Source organism: Mustela nigripes, unplaced genomic scaffold (genome assembly GCF_022355385.1).
Source record: "Mustela nigripes isolate SB6536 unplaced genomic scaffold, MUSNIG.SB6536 HiC_scaffold_35, whole genome shotgun sequence".
Taxonomy (NCBI): Eukaryota; Metazoa; Chordata; class Mammalia; order Carnivora; family Mustelidae; genus Mustela; species Mustela nigripes.
Window position 1 is genome coordinate 8,125 of NW_026739450.1, and position 24,120 is coordinate 32,244.

General features: G+C 38.6%; 1 long non-coding RNA gene across 1 annotated transcript; it reads right to left on the reverse strand.

Moving 5' to 3' along the window:
- Window positions 1–1,641: 1,641 nt before the first annotated feature.
- Window positions 1,642–17,198, reverse strand: LOC132008078 (uncharacterized). The gene is made up of 3 exons (XR_009401537.1): window positions 17,068–17,198; window positions 3,641–3,809; window positions 1,642–2,576 (listed from the first exon to the last, which is right to left on the reverse strand). It is a non-coding gene; the product is annotated as an uncharacterized LOC132008078 (long non-coding RNA).
- Between the last annotated feature and the right edge of the window lie 6,922 nt (window positions 17,199–24,120).

A 24,120-nucleotide genomic window follows, 5' to 3' on the forward strand; every position in this document is an offset into this window, starting at 1 on the left:
GAGGTGACTTTGCTCCTCTTTCTCAACCACTTTATCTCTTTTCTCCTCTTCCTAAGTCATTTATTTCTCTAGTATTTATTTAAGCCTCACTAATATTTATTATTCAATAAGTGGTAGAATGAATATGTGGATAAACAAAAGAATAAATGATCAGGTCCAAAGAATATATTTGTGCTGAAGAAGATAAAGTTATCTTTTCCCACTGAATATGAAATGTTTATAGAATGCAAAAGGAATAAACACACACATACACACACACACACCCCAATCATGGGTTTTACAGTAAAAAGCTTTGATTTAAATAATGTCTTAGTCAAGTCACAGTTCTGAGATCCAGTTACCTCTACTACAAAATGGGGAGAGGGAAGAGATAAATAACGGAAGTTCTTTGGGGAATACGGAGTTATGGGGAAATTTAGTTTTGATTTTTAATTTTAAATTTTAATTTTAATTATTAATTTTAATTTTTAATTTTGATTTTGACTTTACAACAGTGTTTTGTAGGCAGAAAAATCAATGAGGTTATAAAAACTAACTAAATAAATAGAGACATGAATAAATTAAAAGCCCATTTCATTGACTAAATGAACTGGCTATAAACTTGGGTAAATAATGACACCTGTGAATGTACGTTCCTGTATTCCTTTCTGTATACAATGTGGGGAGAGTATTTTGCTGGGTCACAGCGTGCTTTGAAAACCTTCTGTTTCTCACAGTTGACTTTTTCTTCTCCTCCTCTTCCTCCCCTTCCACCTCCTCCCCGCCCCTCCCTTCCTTCCCTGCCACCTCCCCCTTTCCCTCCCTGGCCTCTTCTTCTTCTCCTTCTTCTTTTTTCTGGATTTCATGGTCAATAGCCGTGTTAGTATGAAGTGGAACTTTTCAGAATAAAGCAAGGCTTACTAACAATAAAGGATGGGGAATTGCAGGAAAGCAGTACAAACTGAGTGTAATTTCCATAATGATTCTTCTTTCTTAGTGGTTTCAACCTAAGGGCCGCTGAAGTTGTGTTTATGTCTTTTTTTTTTTTTTTGAAATTTTTATTTATTTATTTATTTATTTATTTTATAAACATATATTTTTATCCCCAGGGGTACAGGTCTGTGAATCGCCAGGTTTACACACTTCACAGCACTCACCCAAGCACATACCCCCCCCAATGTCCATAATCCCACCCCCCTACTCCCAAACCCCCTTCCCCCCAGCAACCCTCAGTTTGTTTTGTGAGATTAAGAGTCACTTATGGTTTGTCTCCCTCCCAATCCCATCTTCTTTCATTGATTCTTCTCGTACCCACTTAAGCCCCCATGTTGCATCACCACTTCCTCATATCAGGGAGATCATATGATAGTTGTCTTTCTCTGCTTGACTTATTTCGCTAAGCATGATACGCTCTCGTTCCATCCATGTTGTTGCAAATGGCAAGATTTCATTTCTTTTGATGGCTGCATAGTATTCCATTGTGTATATATACCACATCTTCTTGATCCATTCATCTGTTGATGGGCTTATGCTGAAAGGAGCTTGATTGAAGATACTGCAAATTCATATATATATATATATATATATATATATATATATATATATATATGTTTCAGTTTATTACAGATTAAAGAAAGTTGTTTTCAGGGCTTTTGGATTTTATTAAATAAGTATGTTGCTTTCTCAACTGATCTGTGAAAAACCACCTGAGTCAAATAGTTAAGTCTTAGCACTGTATATGTGGAGTTAAACACAACATTCCCATTAAGTCTGAAAAACAGGGTGTTTATACCAGCATTTGGACAGAGTTTGCTTTAGAGATAAGTGCTTTGTTTTTATGTTTATGGCTAGCAACAAAATGTGGATTCTATTTCTTTTGATTCATCTGATCTCATTCTCAATAATTTTTTATTTTTTATTTTTTTAAATAGGTAACTTTTTAAAAGGCGAAGGGAGTCCATGGCTAATTATAAGATGTTATCAAGTTGCTACAAGTTGAAAGGTTTAGTCTTTGGCTCATAGACTTTTCCTCAAGTCCTAAGGCAGTCTTGCAAAAAGAGTCCCAACACCCCAACTCATCCAAATAGCATAATAATAAAATAAATCAAACTTATGGCTTTAATGGCCTGCTAATATTTACCAGCCCTTTCTTCTCTTGCCTGTTTCATCCTGGTAATCTACGATAACATTCGCGACCTTGAGCTCTATTACCCTAAGTGAATGTATGTTACTGAAATGAATTTAAATCTCAATTATAATTAAAGCTAGTTGTCTACAGGGAGATTTTTCTTAAGCCTTTCCTAATACATCCCAGACTCCCAGCCTATGGGTCTCATTAACTTTCTCAGCTGCCCTAGGGATTCCCAGGCTTTGGAGAGCTAAGTGATGCTTATTGTTCAGGCTGTAAGGAAGGAGCTAATCTTCAAGTAGTAAGGGAAGAACATACACACACACATAAAGAGGTACATATAAGATGCTATAAGACATGTCTACAAGAACGCAGTGACAATCCAGGGAGCACATATTCCACAGGGGGACATCCGGAGTTGCTTCATTAGGAAGATATTTGCCCCAGATATTGAGGAAAAGGCTGATATCTGAAAGCAGAAATAGAGACAAGGGGCCATAAATGAGTAAAAAGCAGATGTGAGAAAAGGAGAGTGTGCCTTATCTGCTGTGCCTCAGCATGGATTAGCAGCAAAACATGGACCCCTTAGACCATGGGGCAACCTGGTAGGGCCTAGGGTGACCCTGCCTCTAGATAAAACATAGTAAACAACACCTGGTAGTCACTACTCAACTAGGGTGTGTTAGTAAAGCGAAGGAGGTACTCTTCCACAAGACATCTATTTCAACAGCCAGCTGCCAGCATGTCTCTATGCGTTGTGTGAAAGGAAGTATCTAGGATAGACTAATAGCAGGGGCCCAAGACACTCAGCCTAAGGAATATGGCTTATGGTTAAGGGAAGTTCAGACAAGAGCACTAAATCCTTTTTACAGAAAGAGTAAGTAAAATTAGAGTCAGGAAAACTTTACCATCTTAAGATGAATTATGAGGATAAAGACATAGGTAACAACATCTCAGAAAGTAAAGTAAAACCAACTAAATCTCTAAAGTGTAAGAAAACCACAGAATGGCATATAAGGAGCATATAATGGCTCAGCATGGAAAAGTGACATTGGGATTTAACTACCAAAATTCCCACAGGGGTCCCTTATGCCTCCAGATGGCCAGGTCACCATCTACCACACCAGGGTTGCTTGGAGAAATGGCTGTCCTCTATGACATACAACAGGAATAACCTTTGGCATCCCCAACCAATGCGTGAAAAATTAGGCCTCATTAATGGGTAGAGGAGATACTTTCTAATTTTCTCTGAATCAAAAATTCACATATTTCATGAAGATGCCCAATGGTGTTTCTAAGAACCTCTTGGAAGTCTTGCCTTAGGAAATGTCCACTCACTCTCATCTTGGTCAAGAGGTTGTATAACAACTTCCATCTGGCAGTGAGCACACTGAGAATGTTGCTCTGACACACCATCTTCTTCTTATGACCCCCTTCTATCTTCAGGTGACAACGTCACACTGTGTCTGAGGTAGAACTTCCTTAACTCTGCACCTGATGTTAGCTGCTGACCCAGAGCGGCATAGCTCATACCTGGTGTTATTTTCTCCTGCAGGCTGCCAGATTCTTCCATTTAATTTCTTAACAACTCCAGATGTTTGGAAATGACTTCAACAGGGCCAACCCCATGCTATCTTCTTCTGTCTTGAGTCTTCCTTCTAGCCTGAGAAACTCTGTATCCGCAAGCACACACCAGCCTGTTCTGAGATTTTAAGCCAAAGTAAAAACAAAACAAAACAAAAACAAACAAAACAAAACAACAAAAACAAAAACAAAAAAACCCTGTTCCTCTGTATATGAAATAAGTTACCCATGGTCTACTGATTCTATTATAGCTACTCTCTAAATCTTAGTCTTGACACAATTATACCACCCTACTGAGACTAGGATGAAGAAAAAAGAGCTAACCAACATTGATAGTCTTCTCATATACATTAACTTAATAAAACTTATAATTATACTTTGAAGTTAGATATTATTTTATTCTTGCATTCCCCTCCATTTTAAACTTACCATATTTTAGACAAGCTCATCTTCTACCCCAAATCTCCCTTTCCAAGGCCCTGCCCATTTTCAATAAATGAAAACTGAAACTTCCATTTATCCCATCCAAAAACTTTAGCATTATGCTTACTTTTGCTCTTTCCCATCCTACCTTGAAGCATCTCAAAAATTATATATACTCCAGCCATACTCAGAATCCAACCAATTCTTACCACGTGTGCCTCTATCGTCATGCTGTAAGAAACGATCATCTTTCGCATGAATTTTGCAACAGCCTACTAATTGTTCTTTCTTCTTCTCTCCTCACTCACTCACTCACTCCACTCCTCACTCTTCAGTCTATACTCCCCACAGAAGCCAGAGGAATCTAGCATCCTAACCCACATACCCCACTTGCAGTACCCCAGTTCCATCCCTTCTCCCTCCCTTGCTCTGCTTCACTGTTCTGTAGCTTTTGGTGTTCCCCAAATGCACTAAGCATGCTCTCACTTCCTGGCCTCTCCCCTCATTTCCTCCACCTGAGCATCTGTGCTCCCAGATATCTGCATGCTTCAGTCTCTCACCTCCTTTGGGTTTTGCTTACTTCCTTTGTGATGCCTTCCCTTGATTCTCCATTTAAAATGGCAAGGCACTCCCACACCAGTATAATTTGTTCCTTCCCTCCTTTATAGTTTTCTATAGAGCCTACCACCATCTGGCATAATACTCGTTTGATAGTATTTTTATTATACTTCTTTCTTTGTTGACTGTCTATGCTGACTAAAATGTGGATAAAGAAGAGCTGGAATTTGTGTTTGCTTTTTATTGTATCCCCAAAGCCAAGAACAGTGCCTGAATCACAGTGGGTACTCAATAAACACATGTGGGATGACTGAATTAATACAAGGCAAACAATGGATTTAGAGAAATATGGACTTGTGATGATTCAACTCTTCCTAACTTAATACCCCTTGATCTCATGCATAACTTTTTCTCAGTATCAGCTTCATTTACCTCATCTATAGAGCATAAATAGCATGAAGAATACTGATTAAAATGGTAAATATGAAATGCCTACGACATAGTAGATATGAAACAGATGATGACTGTCATTGTTATTAAAATATTATTTTTAATAACCTGTGGGATGCCATTTTCACTCTTCATAAAGTGGAAGAATTTCTGTTTTTACCACAAAGTGTAAAGGCACATGAATTAAGTAAAAATATATGCATTTATATTTATTATTTTTATGTTTAATATATAAATTTTATATAAATACAAGTGTGTGTGTGTGTGTGTGTGTGTGTGTGTGTGTAAAAATGGGCAGCACAGGGTTTGGTCCATAGAAGTTCTATAATGAGTGATTGTTTCAACTGTAGTTAAACTATCTTCAAGATTTTTTATAATACATCCATGTACTAAATTTCTTGAGTTCAAAAGTAGTTGGGCATCCTGGGGATTGGAAGGATTTTATAAATTTTAAGACTTAATATACCATGTTGCTAAAAGAGTGCTGTGCCTAGGGCTTTCATATCCAGTTGCTGAGCTTGTAGTGGCTAAGAATAAGGATCTTCAAGGCCTGCTGAACAGCTCCCAGGCCCAAAGTAGGTGGCCCTTGTTAAAGAGATTTCTTTTTCAACTTCAGGAAAATTCACAAGGACTTCACTGGTTTTTATTTGCTATCAAAAGCACACACACTCCTGGGGAGGCATTCTTACAACCTACTTCCTGCAGGTAACCCACTAGAAAAAAAGTAACACTTTGTTATCATTACCGAGAAAAAAAAAAAAAAAAAAACAGAAAAGAAAAGGAAAGAAAAAAAAAAGGAATCCTCCAGTTTTTGTCAATACCATGTCAGCTAATTAACCAAAGGAAATCTGGTGCTATGATTTTCTTTTGCCAAATCACATGAAAACAAGCCAAGTAACTTACCAGCAGAATCCTGGAGCTAGTTTGTACCAGTTTGCAAGAGAATATTCTGTGCAGAATATCTCTTTCCTCCTCTGTGTTCAGTGACATCACATTGGTTCTTGGAAACAGGCCATAGAGGGAGTATTTACACCACAGAAACGGGAAAACATCAAAAACCGGAGCTTTTGTGTTTTTTTGTTTGTTTGTTTGTTTGTTATTGTTTTTCTTCAGAGAGCTGGTTTTCCAGCACACTATTGATTCTACCTTGTTATTTCCAAATGTATGAAATAAACAACCATTCATTCAAAAATTTGTTATTGCTGTACCTTCTCTGTGCAAGGCATTGAATTTAGGAGCTGCTCTCTGAAATAGATGCATACCATTCAGTTGAATGGAATGGTTGCCTCAAAAATTGTTTTACTGCCTTGAAATTTCTGGTTTATGGTTTGGTTTCTTGAACAGTCAATGTGCGCTGTGAAGCATTTTACTTTACTGCAGAGATATTTCATTGTGTTTGCAACATGAATATGGAGCTTTAAAGATGTAAAATGTAATAATCAAGCATAGGGGATTCTCATGTTATTAAGCCTATTTGTCATTGGGGAAAGAAAAAACCTGAGAAAATCAAGGCCCTGCCAATAATGTGATCATTTCACCTAGTGGGACAGACAGGATAGGAGACTTCAGAGACATGGACCAACTCTTCCTTCAAAAGGTGTTTCACATATACCTAGAAACTTCTGAAATTATGTTTGATAAGCTGGAATGTGGCAAGAAGATGCAATCTCTCTGATTGTGTTCTCTGCATTGTCTACCTATCTAACACCTCTCAGCTTTCAACTAGGTCATGTGGCTCAGAATAAATGGCTAAGTCTTGTCTTACATGATTTAGCATGTAAAAAACTGCAGGAAAACTGCAAATTTTTCTGCAACTCATATTTAGGAGGATGGCAATAAAAGGTGCCTGCCACTCTTTTACTCATACTTTTCGATGTCTTTAATTTCTTTATTAGCTTTTATATTTTGACCTTAACTTTGAAAATAAAAATTAATATTTTATTAAAAAATTGCTTATGGGCTCTCAGCTTCCTGCCATTTCTTACAAGTCAAATTCCTTTCAATCCTATCCTCTCTTGTTTTACTCTAGTTTGGGAAGCAAGATTTTGAAATAGGACTTTTTAGATTTGTCTTTTCCCATAAACTACTGCCTTGATTATAATAAGTCCTTTAAAAAAAAGATGTAATATATTTCTTCAAGGCGTGAAGCTTCTAAAGATCTAGAGAGACAGAGATGAGCCAAATCTTTACTTTTGTGGTCTTAAAGAAAGAAGAAGAAAAAACTACAACATTTAAATAGGTTCTATCACAGAATCTTTCTTCCTTAACAAAGTGATTAATATTTCATTACTTTGTTTGAAAGTTTCTAAGAATAAAAGTAGTTTTGTTTTTAATAATACCAAGATATATTTTAAATAACATTTTAATTCTGAATATAATAAAACCATATTTAAAAGGAAATAATTACTCCAGGCATGACAAAGTTTTAAAACCTAATAATCTTTGTAAATATTAAAACCCACAGAATAAAGGGGGTGGGATTATGGACATTGGGGAGGGTATATGCTTTGGTGAGTGCTGTGAAGTGTGTAAACCTGGTGATTCACAGACCTGTACTCCTGGGGATAAAAATATATGTTTATAAAAAATAAAAAATTAAAAAAAAAAACCACAGAATAGGGTAGTTTTCTGTTAATATGGATTATCTTCCAGGCTGAGTACTGTATAGTATTCTGATCATTTCAATTAGTGGAAGCTACGAAGTTTAAAGGACAGATAAAATTCTGCCATAGATTTCCAAATTCTTGTTCTCAGTCTGATTTTCTGTATAGAGGAGATAGTAAAGTGAAGAGGAAATCAAAGTTTCATTTCCATGAAATAAGAATACCAAATATAAATATAATCTCTTTATTTTAATAGGCTTAGTCCTTACTGAAAACTGTATAAAGTAGAACTCACCATACTTCATATTACACTCTTCCTATTTATTTTATAGCAGTAGGCACTCATGGGAAGCTTTTCACCCCAAGAGCAAGCTTTTTAAGATGAAAACAACCAAACAAAAACCAGGATGCTTTTTAAAAAAATGGATTCTGTAAATATTCATTATTTAGAAAACCCCCTAAGTACACTCCTGCTTTATCAATACACAAAATCAAAGCTGATGTCCTCTAAGTAAGTGTTTTATGATGTAGGTTGCAAAGTTCGCTTTTCAACTGTAGTCAATCAGTAAACTCCTCAGCTTTTGCAGCAAGCCCTTTGCTTTGCATGAAGCATGGTCTGTTTCTGGTCCATCAAGATTCTTAAAGCATCAGAGTTCTTGCACTTTCTCTAAGCCTCTAGTGTCCACTAGTCCAAGAGCAAAGTGCTAAACTATTTGCTGGTGGTACTTCACGCTTTCTGTCAAGGTTCTTTTTTGTATTTGTGGATAAAGTCCTTTCCTTAGGAAACTGGAAAGCCATTGTCTATGTGATACCTACCCTGAAAGACTTTTTATAACCAATCCATGAAATTCAGAGCACCTCCTTGGGCTATATGTTTAAGGACAGAATTCATGCCTATCTTAAAGGGCAACGATGTTAAATCATTTTGGTATCACATGTTGCTATTTTTTATTTTTCTTTGTAGTTATTTTTTTCTTATGTATAATGGGATGGGTGGCATTGACACTTGACTCAGAGACCACCGGTCTACATCTATTGCAAAACACAAGGTTACCACAGTTGCTATTTGGGCTCAAAGCATGTATCATAAAATACAAATAGAGGGGTACCTTATCTTAAATATTTTAAAGTGTATGTGTGAAGAAAGGTGCTTATCTTTCTTCTGCTTCCACCAAGGCTACAACAATAAGCACCTGGGCTCATTCATAGGACGAGGATTGACATTAAGAATTCCCTGACTGGCTAAAGAAATGTGAAATGTGGGACTATATTATCTAGAAATGCTACAGAACTCCTTTTCTGCAGAGGTTACTGCATATTGAGAATATGAGACAGATTACTTCCAGCATCTCAAAGCATGCTCCCTCCCTCTGCTAAATTTCTAGGGCAAGTCATGTATGATGAGTAATGTGTAGCATCAGGCACTAGCAGCAAAGATGAACAAGACACTGCCTTACTCTAAGGAGATGAAAGACAACTTCTGAACACATAGTGTAGTTATGTTAGTCTTTCTATTTTAGCACTGGGGATGGTTTTTATATAACTTGATAGTTAGGTCTCAATGATATGACATGTATGTAGTATGGGACCTACCTATCCTACTTAGTGTCTAGCATATTCTCTAACAGGTAAGAGAAAAGTTGTTAATTTAATTCATTTAGCAAATATTCCTTCATTCCATAATTATCCTTAAGTCCCTACTATGTGAAGCCATCATCTCTGTAAGATGGTTTTTGCAGGTATTCCTGCCCAAATACAGGGGAATGGATTTGGCGAAAAGTTGGATTTTTGTTTTGTTTTCTTGTTTGCTTGTTCTGACTTGATTATATTTTAAAATTTAGTCATGTAAATAGATCCATCGCAGTATCTTCAAAAATGCTTCCAAGGGACTACCACTTTCAGGATGTAGAGTAGATTTTCCTTTTCCTATTCACCCCATCGAGTAAGAAGAAAAGAAAGAAAAACATAAGACCTTGAAAGGTGGAGATCAAGAGACAGACAATCTCTGAAACTTAGATCCAAGTGAGGACACAGTGGTGAGAGGTCTTGGGTTTTCCTTTTGCCTCATATATCCCAGATTTAAGGTAGAAGAGACCAGAGACCCAGAAAAACTGACAGGTCCAGACAAAAAAAAAAAAAAAAAAAAAAAAAAAAAAAGGAAACAACAAAGTCCTGCTCTCTCTATTCAAAAGACAAAGAAAACATGACTTAGCAAGAAAGAAAACCGTGAGACAAGACTCTCACCCAGCTGAACATCACAGAAAAGACTCGTAGCTCTATCCCCTCTCAGGCCAGCAAAATCCAAGTGTGGACCTAGATTTTCACCTTCACCAAGCTATGAAATGTCCCCCAAACTTCCCAGTAAGGTGATACCAGAGAAGGCCAGGTAGGACATCAGAATGTTTATCCTTGCCAGGCAGCAACAAGGCACCCTGTATCCCTTGCATTGTCAGTCGGAATGACATAGAGACCCCCCAGACTACTGTCTCCACCTAACAGTAACAAGGGGACCTTCTCCTGACATGCCACAGTAGTATCAGAATTGGCCATGGGGACAGTCATGACTTTCACCTCCACCCAGCAGCCATGCATGAGGCCACTCTTCGGCCCGCGTTGTCAGTGGTGGCCAAGTGGGTAGAGGTTACATGCACTCCTATACTAGCCAGGGAAGTATCAATGGACATCTAGTGGGAGAGCTGAAACTATTGCCCGGAAGTAATGAAAAGCCCCAATCCACTCACGTGTCAACAAAGGCCAATTAAGGAATATGAATTCTGTTCCACCCTGGTGTGAACTCTACCTTTCAGAAGGAGCCAGCGAATACAGAAGTTCTGAATAAGATATAGAGTCCCATAATATAATGTCCCCAATGTCTGCATTTTGAGTGCAAATTAGTCATTACATCAAAAACCAGGAGGTTTTCAAATGAAATGAAGGAGACGACCCATAGATACCCACTCGAAAAGGAGCAAGTCCACATCCATGGGCAATCAAGTTAAATCTGACTGAAGTCTCGCCTCCTATACAAAACTTAGCTCCAACTGGATTATGTACTTACATACAATAAGTAAGAATACAAAATTTTTTGGAAAAAAATAAAAACATGAGAGGAAACCTTTGGGACCTGAGGGTAGGCAAAGAATTCTTGGACTGGACACTAACAGCATGATCCATGAAGGGGAAAACTGGAAAACTGGACATCATGAAAATTCAAAACTTTTGTTCTGTGAATGCCTAGTAGAGGGTAAAAACTCAAGTTAAAAAATGGGAGAGAACATTTGCAAACTATTTATCTGACAAAGCTTAGTGCCAAGAATATACAAAAAAGAAAAAAAAATGAAGTTCTCAAAACTCTAGAGTTAAAATACTGGGGTGCCTGGGGTGACTCAGTGGGTTAAGCATCTGCCTTCTGCTCAGGTCATGATCTCAGGGTTCTGGGATTGAGCCCTGTGTTGGTCCCTCTGATTGGCAGGGAGTCTGCTTCCTCCTCTGCCTTTCTTTCCCCTCCCCCCGCTCATGTTCTCTCTCAAAAAAAATAAAGAACTTAAAAACAAACAAACAATTCAATTAGAAAATGGATAAGAAACATGAACAGATATTTCCCTGAAGAGGACATGCATACAGTAAATAAACACACACAAAAAAAATGATTTTAAGCATCACTAGTTTTTAGGGAAATGAAAATAAAGACACAATGACATAATTAGGGAAAAGCTCTTTGACATTGGTCTTGGCAACATTTTTTGGGCGGGGGGTGGATATCACACCAAAAGCACAAGCAACAAAGACAAAAATCAACAAGTGGGACGAGACTGGCATTATGTATTTGCACAGCCACAAAGCACAGGACTGGCTACCATTTGGGACTCAGGGGCTCCCAGCCTAGGAATGCTGTGGGCAGGAACGGGAAAGAACTCAGAACAGCTGGCATCTGCAAACACGAAAACCTGTGGGGCTAAATCCACTGAAATTCATAGGCTGTCTGAGTCTCGTTTCCTTAGTGGCAAAAGCTGATGAAGTCTTCTGCAGAGTAGGTCACTAAAACCACTGTTCCTCCCACCGCATGGCTGATCCTGGGGCCCCTGCCATAAATATTTGTTCCTAGGTACCCCCATACATGTTAGCTTTGCCAGTTTCTGGATGGGGTCACATCCCAGTAAGTCCTTTATGCAGTGTCCCAAAAGGTTGGGGTAACTCACTCCTCACTCTGTCCTTCCTTTCCTGGTTGAGAGCATCTTTTTCTAGCTTTCCTGTTGCAAATCAAAACCACAATGAGAGATCTCCTCATACCTGCATTATTTAAAAAAAAAAAACCTGAAAAAAACAAAGAAACAAACAAAAAATGTATAGCTAAAAGTGTTGGCAAGGATAAGGAGAAAAGGGAAACCCTGGGGGACCAATGATGGGAGTATAAATTGGTGCAGCCACTGTAGAAAGCAGTATACAGATGCCCCCCAAAAATTAAAAACAGAACTACCATATGATCCAGTAATTCCACCTCTGGATATATTATCTAAAGAAAATGAAAGTATCTTGAATGTCTGCACTCCCATCTTCAATGCAGCATTAGTCACAATAACCAAGACATGATAACAACTTAAGGGTCAATCAATAAATGGATAAAGAAAATGTTATAATTTTTTTCATATTATATATAAGTAACATATATAACTATATAGATACATATATATGAAATATTAGTCATAAAAAATTCTGCTGTTTGTGATAAAATGGGTAGACCTTGACGGCATTATGCTAAGTAAAATAAGTCAGATAGAGAAAGACAAATACTGTATGATCGAAAAACACTGAACTCATAAAACAAATAGGAGATTGATTATTACCAAGGGTTGTGGGAAGTTATAAGGAGGCATTGCTCCAAACGTATAAACTTTGTTACAAGATGAATAAGGTTTGGAGAGCTCAGGTACAACAGGATGACTATAGTTAATGATACTGTTTTGCATAGCTGAGAGAATAGATCTAAAATGTTCTCACCACCACCACCACAAAATGGCAATTATTTCAAACATAGCATGTTGTTAACTAACCTTATAGAAGTAAACAGTTCATAGTATACACTTGTCTCAAATCATCCGTTTGTAAACCTTAAACTTATACAATGTTGTATGTCAGTTATATTACAATAGAGCTAGGGAAAAAAATTCTAAATATGCAACTGTCACATAATCAAGCAGTTCACTTTTGGGAAACGAAATGAAATCTTATCTTCACACAAAAATCTGTACATTCATTTTTGTAGCAAATGTATTTATAACAGCTCCAAACTGGAAACAACTGCATAAACACACTATTGTATATCCTTCCCAGAAATAGTACTTAGTTAAAAAAAAATGAATTACTATGTACAATAACTTAGGTAAACCTCCTGAGAATTACATTGCTTAAAAAAAGCCAATTCCAGGGGCGCCTGGGTGGCTCAGTGGGTTAAACCTCTGCCTTCGGCTCAGGTCATGATCTCAGGGTCCTGAGATTGAGTCCCGCATCGGGCTCTCTACTCAGCGGAGAGCCTGCTTCCCGCTCTCTCTCTGCCTGCCTCTCTGCCTACTTGTGATTTCTCTCCCTCTGTGTCAAACAAATAAATAAAATCTTAAAAAAAAAAAAGCCAATTCCAAATGATTCCATTTATACAACATTCTTGTAATGAGTAAATGATAGAAACCGAAAGATCAGTAGTTGCAAGTTGCTTAGGACAAATATTGGGGGATGGGGATGAAGTGGGTGTGGCTATAAAAGGACAAGAGAAAGGCCCCTTGTGATGATAGAAATGCTCTGTCTTGTGACTGTACTAATTTGATATCCTAGTTGTTGTCCTATAATTTTGTAAGATAATTATCACTAGAGGGAAAGTGGAACAAGGTACATGGAATACCTCCAATGTCATTTCTTAAAATTACACATTAATGTACGCTGTTTCACAATGAAACCATTAAAAATTCAATCATCAATAACATCACATCCACATATTTTGCCTCTGGACTATATGGTAATCACAGAACTGCCCTTAGTTGATTTTAAGGAAACCTGTCCAGCATAGCCCTGCGCCAATTTTTTTTTTTTTATTGTGGTCATTATTAAATGACTACGTTTCAATCAAATGCATCTTCCTCTATTTTGTTTTGAGAGGTGGGGCTTGGGTCGCCGCAGAGTATATCCCCTTTGCCACCTGGTCCCATCTGTGGGCTCCCTTCTAGTTTCTCAGGCTACAGTATTTGCTGGAAGTGATCCCTCGCAATATTCTGGAGTCCCAGCTGCATATGGTCCCCAATCTGAGCTCCTGGGGCACTAGCAACAGCCAGCTGGTACAATCCTTGTTAGAGACACAAATCTCAGCAATGTGAGTCCTCCCCACCCCCTAAACTTCTAAAGCAACACCGCCACCCAAGACTCCTGAAGTCCAGCTGTACAAAATCCATTCTTCAGTATTCCAACTTCTAATCATCCCAAACTCTTGCCTGCTGTCCCTGAAACCAGGGCAACAAATATAGAAGTGACTACTTCTGTGATTCCTCAATGCCACCTTTTGCCTTTCCAGTTCTCCAGTATCGGGTTAATAATTCTTAAAATGTGTGGAACTTCCCTATGACCCTGCAATTGCACTCCTGGGTATTTACCCCAAAGATACAGATGTCATGAAAAGAAGGGCCATCTGTACCCCAATGTTTATAGCAGCAATGGCCATGGTCGCCAAACTATGGAAAGAACCAAGATGCCCTTCAACGGATGAATGGATAAGGAAGATGTGGTCCATACACACTACGGAGTATTATGCCTCCATCAGAAAGGATGAATACCCAACTTTTGTAGCAACATGGACGGGACTGGAAGAGATTATGCTGAGTGAAATCAGTCAAGCAGAGAGAGTCAACTATCATATGGTTTCACTTATTTGTGGAGCATAACAAATAGCGTGGAGGACATGGGGAGATGGAGAGGAGAAGGGAGTTGGGGTAAATTGGAAGGGGAGATGAACAATGAGAGACTATGGACTCTGAAAAACAATCTGAGGGGTTTGAAGTGGTGGGGGTGTGGGAGATTGGGGGAACCAGGTGGTGGATATTATAGAGGGCATGGATTGCATGGAGCACTGGGTGTGGTGAAAAAATAATGAATACTGTTTTTCTGAAAATAAATAAATTGAAAAAATTAAAAAAAAAATGTGTCTGTTAAAATAACTGGTACAGTTTCTGTTTCCCGAGTGCAGCCTAACAGATGTAGGCTATCCGTGGCAGGGTTTGAAGCCAAATAAAGGGAAAGTAGTGAGAAAGGCAATGAGAGACTACATGCAAGGCAAAATTATGAGATAGGCAAACACGGTGCCAGGAAAAACAATCAAAAGCAGGAGGTGGATAGGAGTTCAGGGAGAAGTAGAGCTGCAGAGAGATAAGTGTTCTGTTTTTGAGAACAGAACAAAAATAGGAGAACATTCTAGCGCTGCCTTTTCCCCACCTTGTTTTCAAGTTATGATTCAGTTCTGGCCCATGTATGTTACCAGATAATTCTCTTTTCACTTACACAGGTCTTTCTTCCCCATAAACAAACGATATTAACTAAAATAGCATCCCAGGGGTGCCTGGGTGGCTCAGTTGTTAAGAGTCTGCTTTCTGCTCAGGTCATAATTCCAGAGTCCTTGGATGGACCCCAGGATCGGGCTCCCTGCTCAGTGAAAAAACTGCTTCTCCCTCTTCCATGCCCCTCCCCCGGCTTATGTTCTCCCTTCATTGTCTCGCTCTCTGTCAAATAAATAAAATCTTAAAAAAGAAAGAAAGAAAAAAAGAAAGGAAACAGCATCCCCCTTTCTGAACAGATAGAAGGACCAAGATTAAAGACAAAGAAATGGGACAATCACATACACTTTAAAAAAGAAAAAAAGAAAAGAGCTTCACAGGGTACCTGGATGGCTCAGTCTGTTAGGCATCTGACTTCGGCTCAGGTTGTGATCTCAGGGTCCTGGGATTAAGCCTTGCAACAGACTCCACAATTGCTTGTCCCTCTGCCCCCCTTGCTCATGCACTTGCTCTCTATTTCTTTCTCAAACAAATAAATAAAATCTTAAAAACAAAAAAGAGCTCAAATCCTTTCTTTATTGGTTCACATTCCTCTACAATACTTACTCTTACCATTACCTCCTCATGTTTAGCAAGCACTTTCCACACTACAAAACATCTCCATATCTGTGTTCTTACATGACTCTCAAAACAGAGCGGTCTCTTTAGAGACAGAGAGCATGTCTTCTATTGGCTTAGTCTCCATAATGTGATGGAGTTGATGCAAGAAAGAAAAATTGTGTTCCAGGGAGCTCTTGAGTTATGACTTTAGGACATATAGCTGTTATATATGCAACCTACGAAGACTAAATATTCACAGGAAAATGTATGAACAATTCCACCTTCAACTGTGATCTCAGGTTCTTACAACCATTTCTTCTTTCCCCCTTAAAACAGCATGAATGATTCGAGTCAATATTTGCCAATTAAAATGGCAAGTACAAATATCTCTCTTGCCAAAGATAGAGATTCAGGCTTTGATCTTTTATTTTTCTCCTCAACACAGTGAAACACCACAGGTGAATGAACCTATTATTTCCCTTTAACAGAGCTAGACAGCTCTTACTTCTAGTCTCACGTCGCCTTGACCATTGATGGTCCGACAGGAAGCAGAAGGAGATGCCACAACGCACGCCCCAGCTCACAAACTGCCACTTGTAGGAGTCACTTGGACTTTCATGCCTCCCCACTGGTTCATTTAGACAAGTTCAACTTTCCCATCAGCCCAACAGCAACTATTTTCATGCTGTGACCACATCCAGCATTCCAATCTCACCGGGTTTTCAAAGGAAGAATAAAAAGCCTGCTACCTTTCCCAAACACTTTGTTCCATATTAATGACCTCACGGCTGCCCCCCTTTTCAAAAGAGAAGGTGGGGGGCATCGCCAGTTGTCTGCTTGTTTCATTCTGAATCCTGGGCAGCCCAATCTGCCACTCTTTCAACTCCCAGGCACTTTGGAGGAACATCTGCTCCATGAACAGCGAGTCTGACTCCCACCCCTCCACAGAAATCACAGCTAGTAAAAGTTTTATGGGGTGGGTACTTTTTTCCTCCTGCTTCCTCCTTTTGTAACTGACTGAAGCCCAAATGAGCAAGATGAAATGACCAGATATTTAGCCATATGTTGGCATCCACATGTGTACGTTTGGGAGGGAAGAGAAGCTGTCAGCTGTACCAAATGAACATTATAATCATCTGAAATGCAATTAACAGCCCCATAGCCAATGAATCTTTGAGGGATTCTAACAGAGTAAATTATACCTCTCACTTACCTGCAGCAAATTGCCCATGGACCAGGTTCCTTGCTTGTGAAACTCCAATCCAGTCAGTTTATTTAGACTCTGAAGGAGTTTCAGGATATTTCCATACTATTACTCCACATGGGTTATCTCTGTTCTTCCAGTAACGCCTATAAAAGCATACACAGACACACATACACACACACACACAGAATTAAAGGATATATTTAGCATATAAAATGCTGAGTAAATACTGGTTGATAGTTTATAAGTTAGTTTATAACCTGAATAAATACAGGTTGATAGTTTAGATATTTTAACACCCATAACTCACACTATTTTTTTTAACCATTTTTATTATTTGTAAAAGAAAGTGATGGGAATAAAGATTTTTCTCTTTTAAAAACTGTACTGTGTGTTAATGTGGCTTGGTATCTACAATTACACTTAGCAGAAGTACACCAGATGAATGGCAAAATCTTAATAAAAAATTATTGATTAGGACCCAGTATAATAGATTTGACTAAAATATGCTTGTGATTGCATGTCCTCAGAAGGTGACAAGGAATTCAATATTTAAGAAGTTACCAGGGGCCTGACGTTGGGCTAGTAGCTTTTATATAAATAACAATAATAAAATAAAATAGATAAAATAATTCTTTTCTATAAACACAAAAGTTTTACCCTGTCTAGCAGAGACTCAACTAACTTCTCTGCACCTGTGGAAGAAGCTCGTTTCACCTACATTCGCACATCAGTTTCAGTATTCCTAATCTCGTACCACTCATTACTCCAACTCTATAGGGCATACCTATTGTTAAGTACGTTTTGCTTAGCTGACCCAAGTCTCAGCAGGGTCCCATGAGCCTGAGGGCCAAGAACACAGGACAGACATTCCTGGCGATTAGATACTGTGCTATAAGCTAAGGGTGCAAAGCTAAACACAGCTGTCTTTATCCTCAAGGTCAAGGAGACCAGGATTAATCCTTATTGAGTACGGGCTATATGCAAGGTGTCTGCATAGATATCCAGGCACTAAAAACATATAAACCCTCACTATCCAAAACTCACCCCTTGCTATATGAAACAGTGAACTCAAATAGATTCAAACAGGGCTATCCCCTTCACTATCTGAATTCATTCTATAAACTCTTAATAACTGAATTCAGGAAACAAGTAGATTTGTATAGGAAAAGGCTCTCACTTGTTATCTTTAAATCCTCAAAGTCACCTTGTGAGGTAGGCATTCTTCCCATTTTTACAGATAAGAAAAATGAGGCTCCATGATAGTGATGTTAAAAAAAAAATCCCATCACTTTAGAATAGAAAGAGATAGCAAGATCACACAGCCCAGTGTCCTCATTTTATAGCTGGGAAAAAGGAGTTTGGGGAAGCAGAGTGATTCTCTTTAATCTTCGATCCAGCTAGGAGCAGGTCCTGCCTCAACATCTCCTGCTTCTCCCTTCTGTGCATCTTTCCACTTATCTGGGACTAGTCACCTAAGAGAATGGGCCACACACATCAGTCCCAAAACTTTTAGGGTCACACCCCCATGACCACTAAACCACAATCCCAAGCAAGATTCCATGCTTTTCTTCCTTTTTTGCTCATCTCATCCCAACGCTCCTAGCCTTTGTCCCCTCCTCTAGTCTCCCTTTCCTCCCGTACCATTTTTGTCTTCTTCCTGTTCCTTACTTGCTTCCTCTCCCTCCCTACAACATTGCTAGGAGGAGGAAATTACGATCACAGGTATCTAATAAACAGCCTTATACTACATCCCCTCTCAACAAGGAGAGCAGAGGGAGGTTCCTAGCATCCCTCAAAGTACTAGATCATACCAGCAGCAACCGTTCCCTTTCTGCAAGGAAAAAATGCCACACGTTTGTCATTTTTCTGTCCTTCTAGTCATTCACAACATGCTTCTGACATGGGGCTGATTTTTGCTTCGAGACTTCACACCCCCAGAGACTTTCCCTTAGGAAATTTACAACCTTCTGTTCCTTTCCAAGTCATCAAAATTCTAATGGAGTAGTGTACTATGTAAACCTATGCTAATTTCAGTCATTATGCAGATGTCCAAGTATATTGCAGGTTTCCACCTCAAAGTGTTATTTCCCTCTAGAGTCAAAGGTACTTGGATGAGCTGCTGATCCCTTTGTTAAAATATAATCCACATATCACTAGGTCACCAAATTTATCAAACCTCTGCCAGGAAAACAGGATCCCTCTAGAGAGGCTGGCGAGTTGAGCAGTGTTGAATTGATGCTTGTATTGAAAATGGAGTGATGGGAAAACACTCTAAAGAAACTTAACTTTTTAATTAATCATAATCTCCCCCCTTTGTGAATTTCAAAAATTCCCGTTTTTGTTTTCATTTAGCAAGCTCTGTTTGGCTCCGTCTGAGCTGCCAGGAAAACAGTATAAAAATATTTTCCATGCGTCGTCTCATATAATCCTCAAGATAATTTTAAAGGGTCTGCCTGAAATGCATCATTTTTAAACATTTAGAAGCTGATGTTTCAGTGAGGTGACAAGATATGACCAAGGCTACACAGCTCGTCCTAAGTGTTAATATCCAGACCGGCGACGCTTGAGTGGCTCAGTCAGTTAAGCTGCTGCCTACGGCTCAGGTCATGATTCTAGAGTCCTGGGATTGAACCTCACATCGGGATACTTGCTCAGTGGGGAGCCTGCTTCTCTCTCTGCTTCTGCCTGCTTGTGCACTCTCTCTCTCTCTCTCTCTCCGACAAATAAATAAATAAGTAAATAAGATCTTAAAAAACAAAACAAAAAAACCCGGGCCTTACATCAGCCTCCATGTTCTTTTCCATTTACACATATTTACAATTTCAACGTGTTGTCTATCAATTGGTCCAAGCTGGACTTTCCTTGGATAAATGTATCTAAATGGTTGAAGTGCTCATGTTCTATACAGAGTAAGATCTTCAAAGAGAGTGATGTTCTATCTAGGAGATATAAGGAGGTTCTCATTAGCCTTGTAACCAATTATACCTATGATGTTAATACAATTGGATTAAGGGCAAAGAGTTCAGTTAAGGTACATTCAATGTTAAAGTCAGAATTTCCAAATGGAAGTAGGATGTAAGTTGACATTTCCTCAGAAGGTCTCTATCACTGTGGCCTTTCCAGATCCCTAAATCAAAGAGCTCATGTTTCCTGAGAAAACTAAACTACCTCATCAAAATAAAGAAAGTTGCGGTAGACACTAGACCAAGACAAATACTAACTTCCTTATATGGGTTCCATATATACTAAGAAGGGCAAGGTTTTGATGCCCAACAGTGGGCACATGTGGCTTTGGAACCTTAACATAGAGTTCATGGCATCTAACCCTCACCCCTGCCCACCATCCAGACTCAATATGAGAATTAAAATATCGGCAATTAGGGGTGCCTGGGTGGCCCAGTCAGTTAGTTGGCTGACTCTTGATTTCGGTTCAGGTTATAATCTCAGGGTACTAAGAATGAGCTCACACTGGGCGCTGGGTGTGGAGTCTGCTTGACCATTCCCTCCCTCTCTCTCCTTTTACCCCTCCCTGCTTGCTTGCTTGCTCTCTCTCTCTTTCTCTTAAATAAAGAAACATTAAAAAATAAAATACAATATCCACATTTAAGACTACAGCATACTGTTCACATGTGACTCAAATAATGAGAACTCTTACTATTCTTCCATTCAGCACTAGGTCTGTCTTAGGGATCCATTCTAACCAGGGGCCAAATTTCCTGGCTCCAATCATGCATTTTGCCACATGCTGCCGTTCATCGTGTAGAATATAACACATGAGCAAGAGTTAAGGAGAGTAAGGATGCAGTGATGACCTCTTGATTCCTGACACCGACACTCCGCAAAAGTTCAAGCCCTGGTGTCAATAAACACTATCATCTCCCGCCCATTGGACCAGCCCCTTTTCAAACTTGGCAGTTGCTGTGTATGTACCCATTTACTGTGATTATTTCCAGAAGTGTATATTTTCACCATCTGAGCGTGAACCCATAATTTATAATAAAAGCTGAAACAGAGACACTAATGCTAAACACAGAATCTTTGCAAATTATATCCCAACAAATAATAAATTTAATAGAGGATCATGAGACCCAAATTGCTAACCATAAGGAGGAGGGAATGTATCATCTTCTAATACTATTTTACTGAATATAAATGAATAAAGCCTTCTTTTATTGAATTTGGGTCATCAGCATTCCAAATCTCAATGGGGCTTTTGACATAAACATACAATCAAGAGCTGAGTTATTATTTTTATAACGATAATATTGTAGCTGGTGCCTTCAATCAGAAGCATGATAAATAATCACAATTCATATAACTTAATAATGTGTTAATACATTTATTTCAAAAAAATATGATACCAGTGTATATCTTTCATTCATTCCCACAGTCTATTTTCTAATAAATTTTGAAACAAAATCCAAGTTTAAACATGATTGTGGTACTCTAGGCAGATGTTCAAGTCCAACCTGCCTAAAAACGCATTCAGTAAGATGAGTGGAGCATAGTCTCATCCAACTATCCCAGCTAAGTTTTCAAGATAAGTTTGACTTTAAGGAAAATCATGGCTATTTTTTTCACCCATTCATTCTCAGGAAGGCAAAATAACATTATAATAATCTGCACTCATTATAAAGTCATATGACCTTAGGTCAAATCCAGGCTGTCAATCACTGACTTTATTGCCTTCAGATACTTGCTCTCTGATTTATCTCCTTATCTGTAAAAGGGTATAATAGTGGCATTTAACTAAAAGGCTTGTTTTAGTATTAAGTGAGATAACCTACAGAAAGCAAAAAACACTACTTCTGACATGACAAATTCTAAATTAATGCTAGCTATTATTTTTCAGTTATCCACAACATTTTTGAAATGCCTACCGGTATACTCTATTAGGCAACAACCAGATGACATATTTGTCAACGCTGCCCCCACCTTGTCACATACAACCCAACCCCAAATCCCAAATATAAAGAAACTAGAGCATTCTCGCAGAGCAGTAAAGAAAGGAATCCACATTACCATGCCTTGTATTTATTTAAGTTGGTATTTAAATTCCAGTTAGTTAACATACAGTCCAATATTACTTACAGGTGTACAATGTCGTGATTCAAGACTTCAGTACAAGCCCCATTGCTCATCATAACAAGGAGAAGTCCCTAACAAGTCGCTAACAAGTCCATAAACCTCCCTACCTCTCTCATCCCCCACCCCACCTCTCTGCTGGTTACCATCAGTTTGTTCTCTACAGTAAAGGGTCTGTTTCTTGGTTTGCCTCTCTCTCTCTTTTCTCCCTCTGCTTATTAGTTCTGTTTCTTAAATTCCACATACGAGTGAAATCATATGGTATTTCCCTTTCTCTGACTTATTTCACTTGGCATAATGCACTCTAGCTCCAGCAGCATCCTTGTAAATGGCTGTAAATCTCTTTTATGTTCAAGTTATTAGATAGATAGATAGATAGATAGATATCTCACCTCTTTATGCAGTTGATGAACACTTATGCTGTTTCCATAATTTAACTATTACAGATAGTGCCACTATAAACATCAGGGTGCAGGTACCCCTTTGAATTAGTATTTCTGTGTTCTTTGGGAAAATAGTAGTAGTAGTAGTAGTAGTAGTAGTAGTAGTAGTAGTACAATTGCTGGATTATAGTGTCATTCTATTGTTAACTTTGATCTGGCTGAAGGAAGGAATAATGAAGCATCCATATTGGAAGCAAGTCCCCCACAGACAGCATGTGAGCTACACAGTCTCAATGAGCCTCTTAGTCAATCAGTAAACAGAGGCTTACATCCAAATGATGAAATATTTCAGAGTTAAGAGGGGACAATTGTGTGGTTCAATCCATTCAGCATCTGCCTTCAGTTCAGGTCAGGATCCCGGGGCCCTGGGATCAAGCCCAGCATGGGGCTCTCTGCTCAGCAGGGAGTCTGCTTCTCCCTCTCCCTCTGCCTGCTGCTCTCCCAGCTCATGCTCTCTCTCTCCCTCAAATGAATAAATAATATCTTAAAAAAATACTTCAGAGTTAAGAATAAAGCTAGCAAACTTTTAATAAAGCCATTTCGTCATCTTTAAAATGCCTTGATGGTTATTTTCAAACTTAGAATTCTCAGATGACTTGGCATTTTGTCCTGGACTGAGGTGGCATAGGAAGAGGCAGATCTTGGTGCCCAGCCCTCTCCTTGAAGCCCTGAATATATTCCTACACCTGTTAAGTCTAGCTTTATAGGAGGGACTTCACCTGCATATGTGTTGACATTTCAGCCAACATGTCCAAGGTCCAACCATATACCTTATACAAAGTCACCCTTGAGCTTATAGGTGCCCACTGCAGTAATGATATCTGCTCTTAGGAGGGTGCACCGAGGGAAGAGACCCATATAGATATTAAAAAAGAGTTTGAGTAGGAATTCCAGATCTCAACAAACAGTAAGGCCTGATCTAAGAGATGGCTGGGGACTATATGTGGGATCCTCCCCTTAAGCATATGAAGTCCCTGGCTAAAAAAAAAAGGAAGTGTCTGGAGAAATCCTGTTTAGATTTTTTTAAAGGGTGGAGCCTAGGGAAGGTACCTTTCTGGCTTGAGTCTAAATGCAGAATCAAGGCTTTGGAGCCAAACCACTGGGGTTCTGACTCTGCTTCTGTTCTTTAACAATTAAGTAATCTCAGGCAAGTTATTTAGCCTGTATTCTTTGGTTTCTTTGTGAAATAAGAATGATAATCATTTACTTCATAGTATTTGAGAATGAAAGAATGAGTTAATGCACACAAAGCAGTTCAAAAAGTAGCTAGGAGAGAGTATGCATTGCATAAATATTAGCAATTAGCTATTATTATTACCATTATTAAAAGAAAGAGTAATAGTGATATTGTTAGAGTGGTAGTAACAATAAGGTGCAAGTTCTGAAATAATGCAGTAAATCCTAAAAATAAGTTGCAATCGGGAATTTATTTTGTCTTGTTCTGTTTGGAATAAGGGTCACTTAGATAACATTTATTTTGCTCGAATAGAAGCCCTTCCTCTGGGTAAGTAATTAACGTTTGAATTTCTGA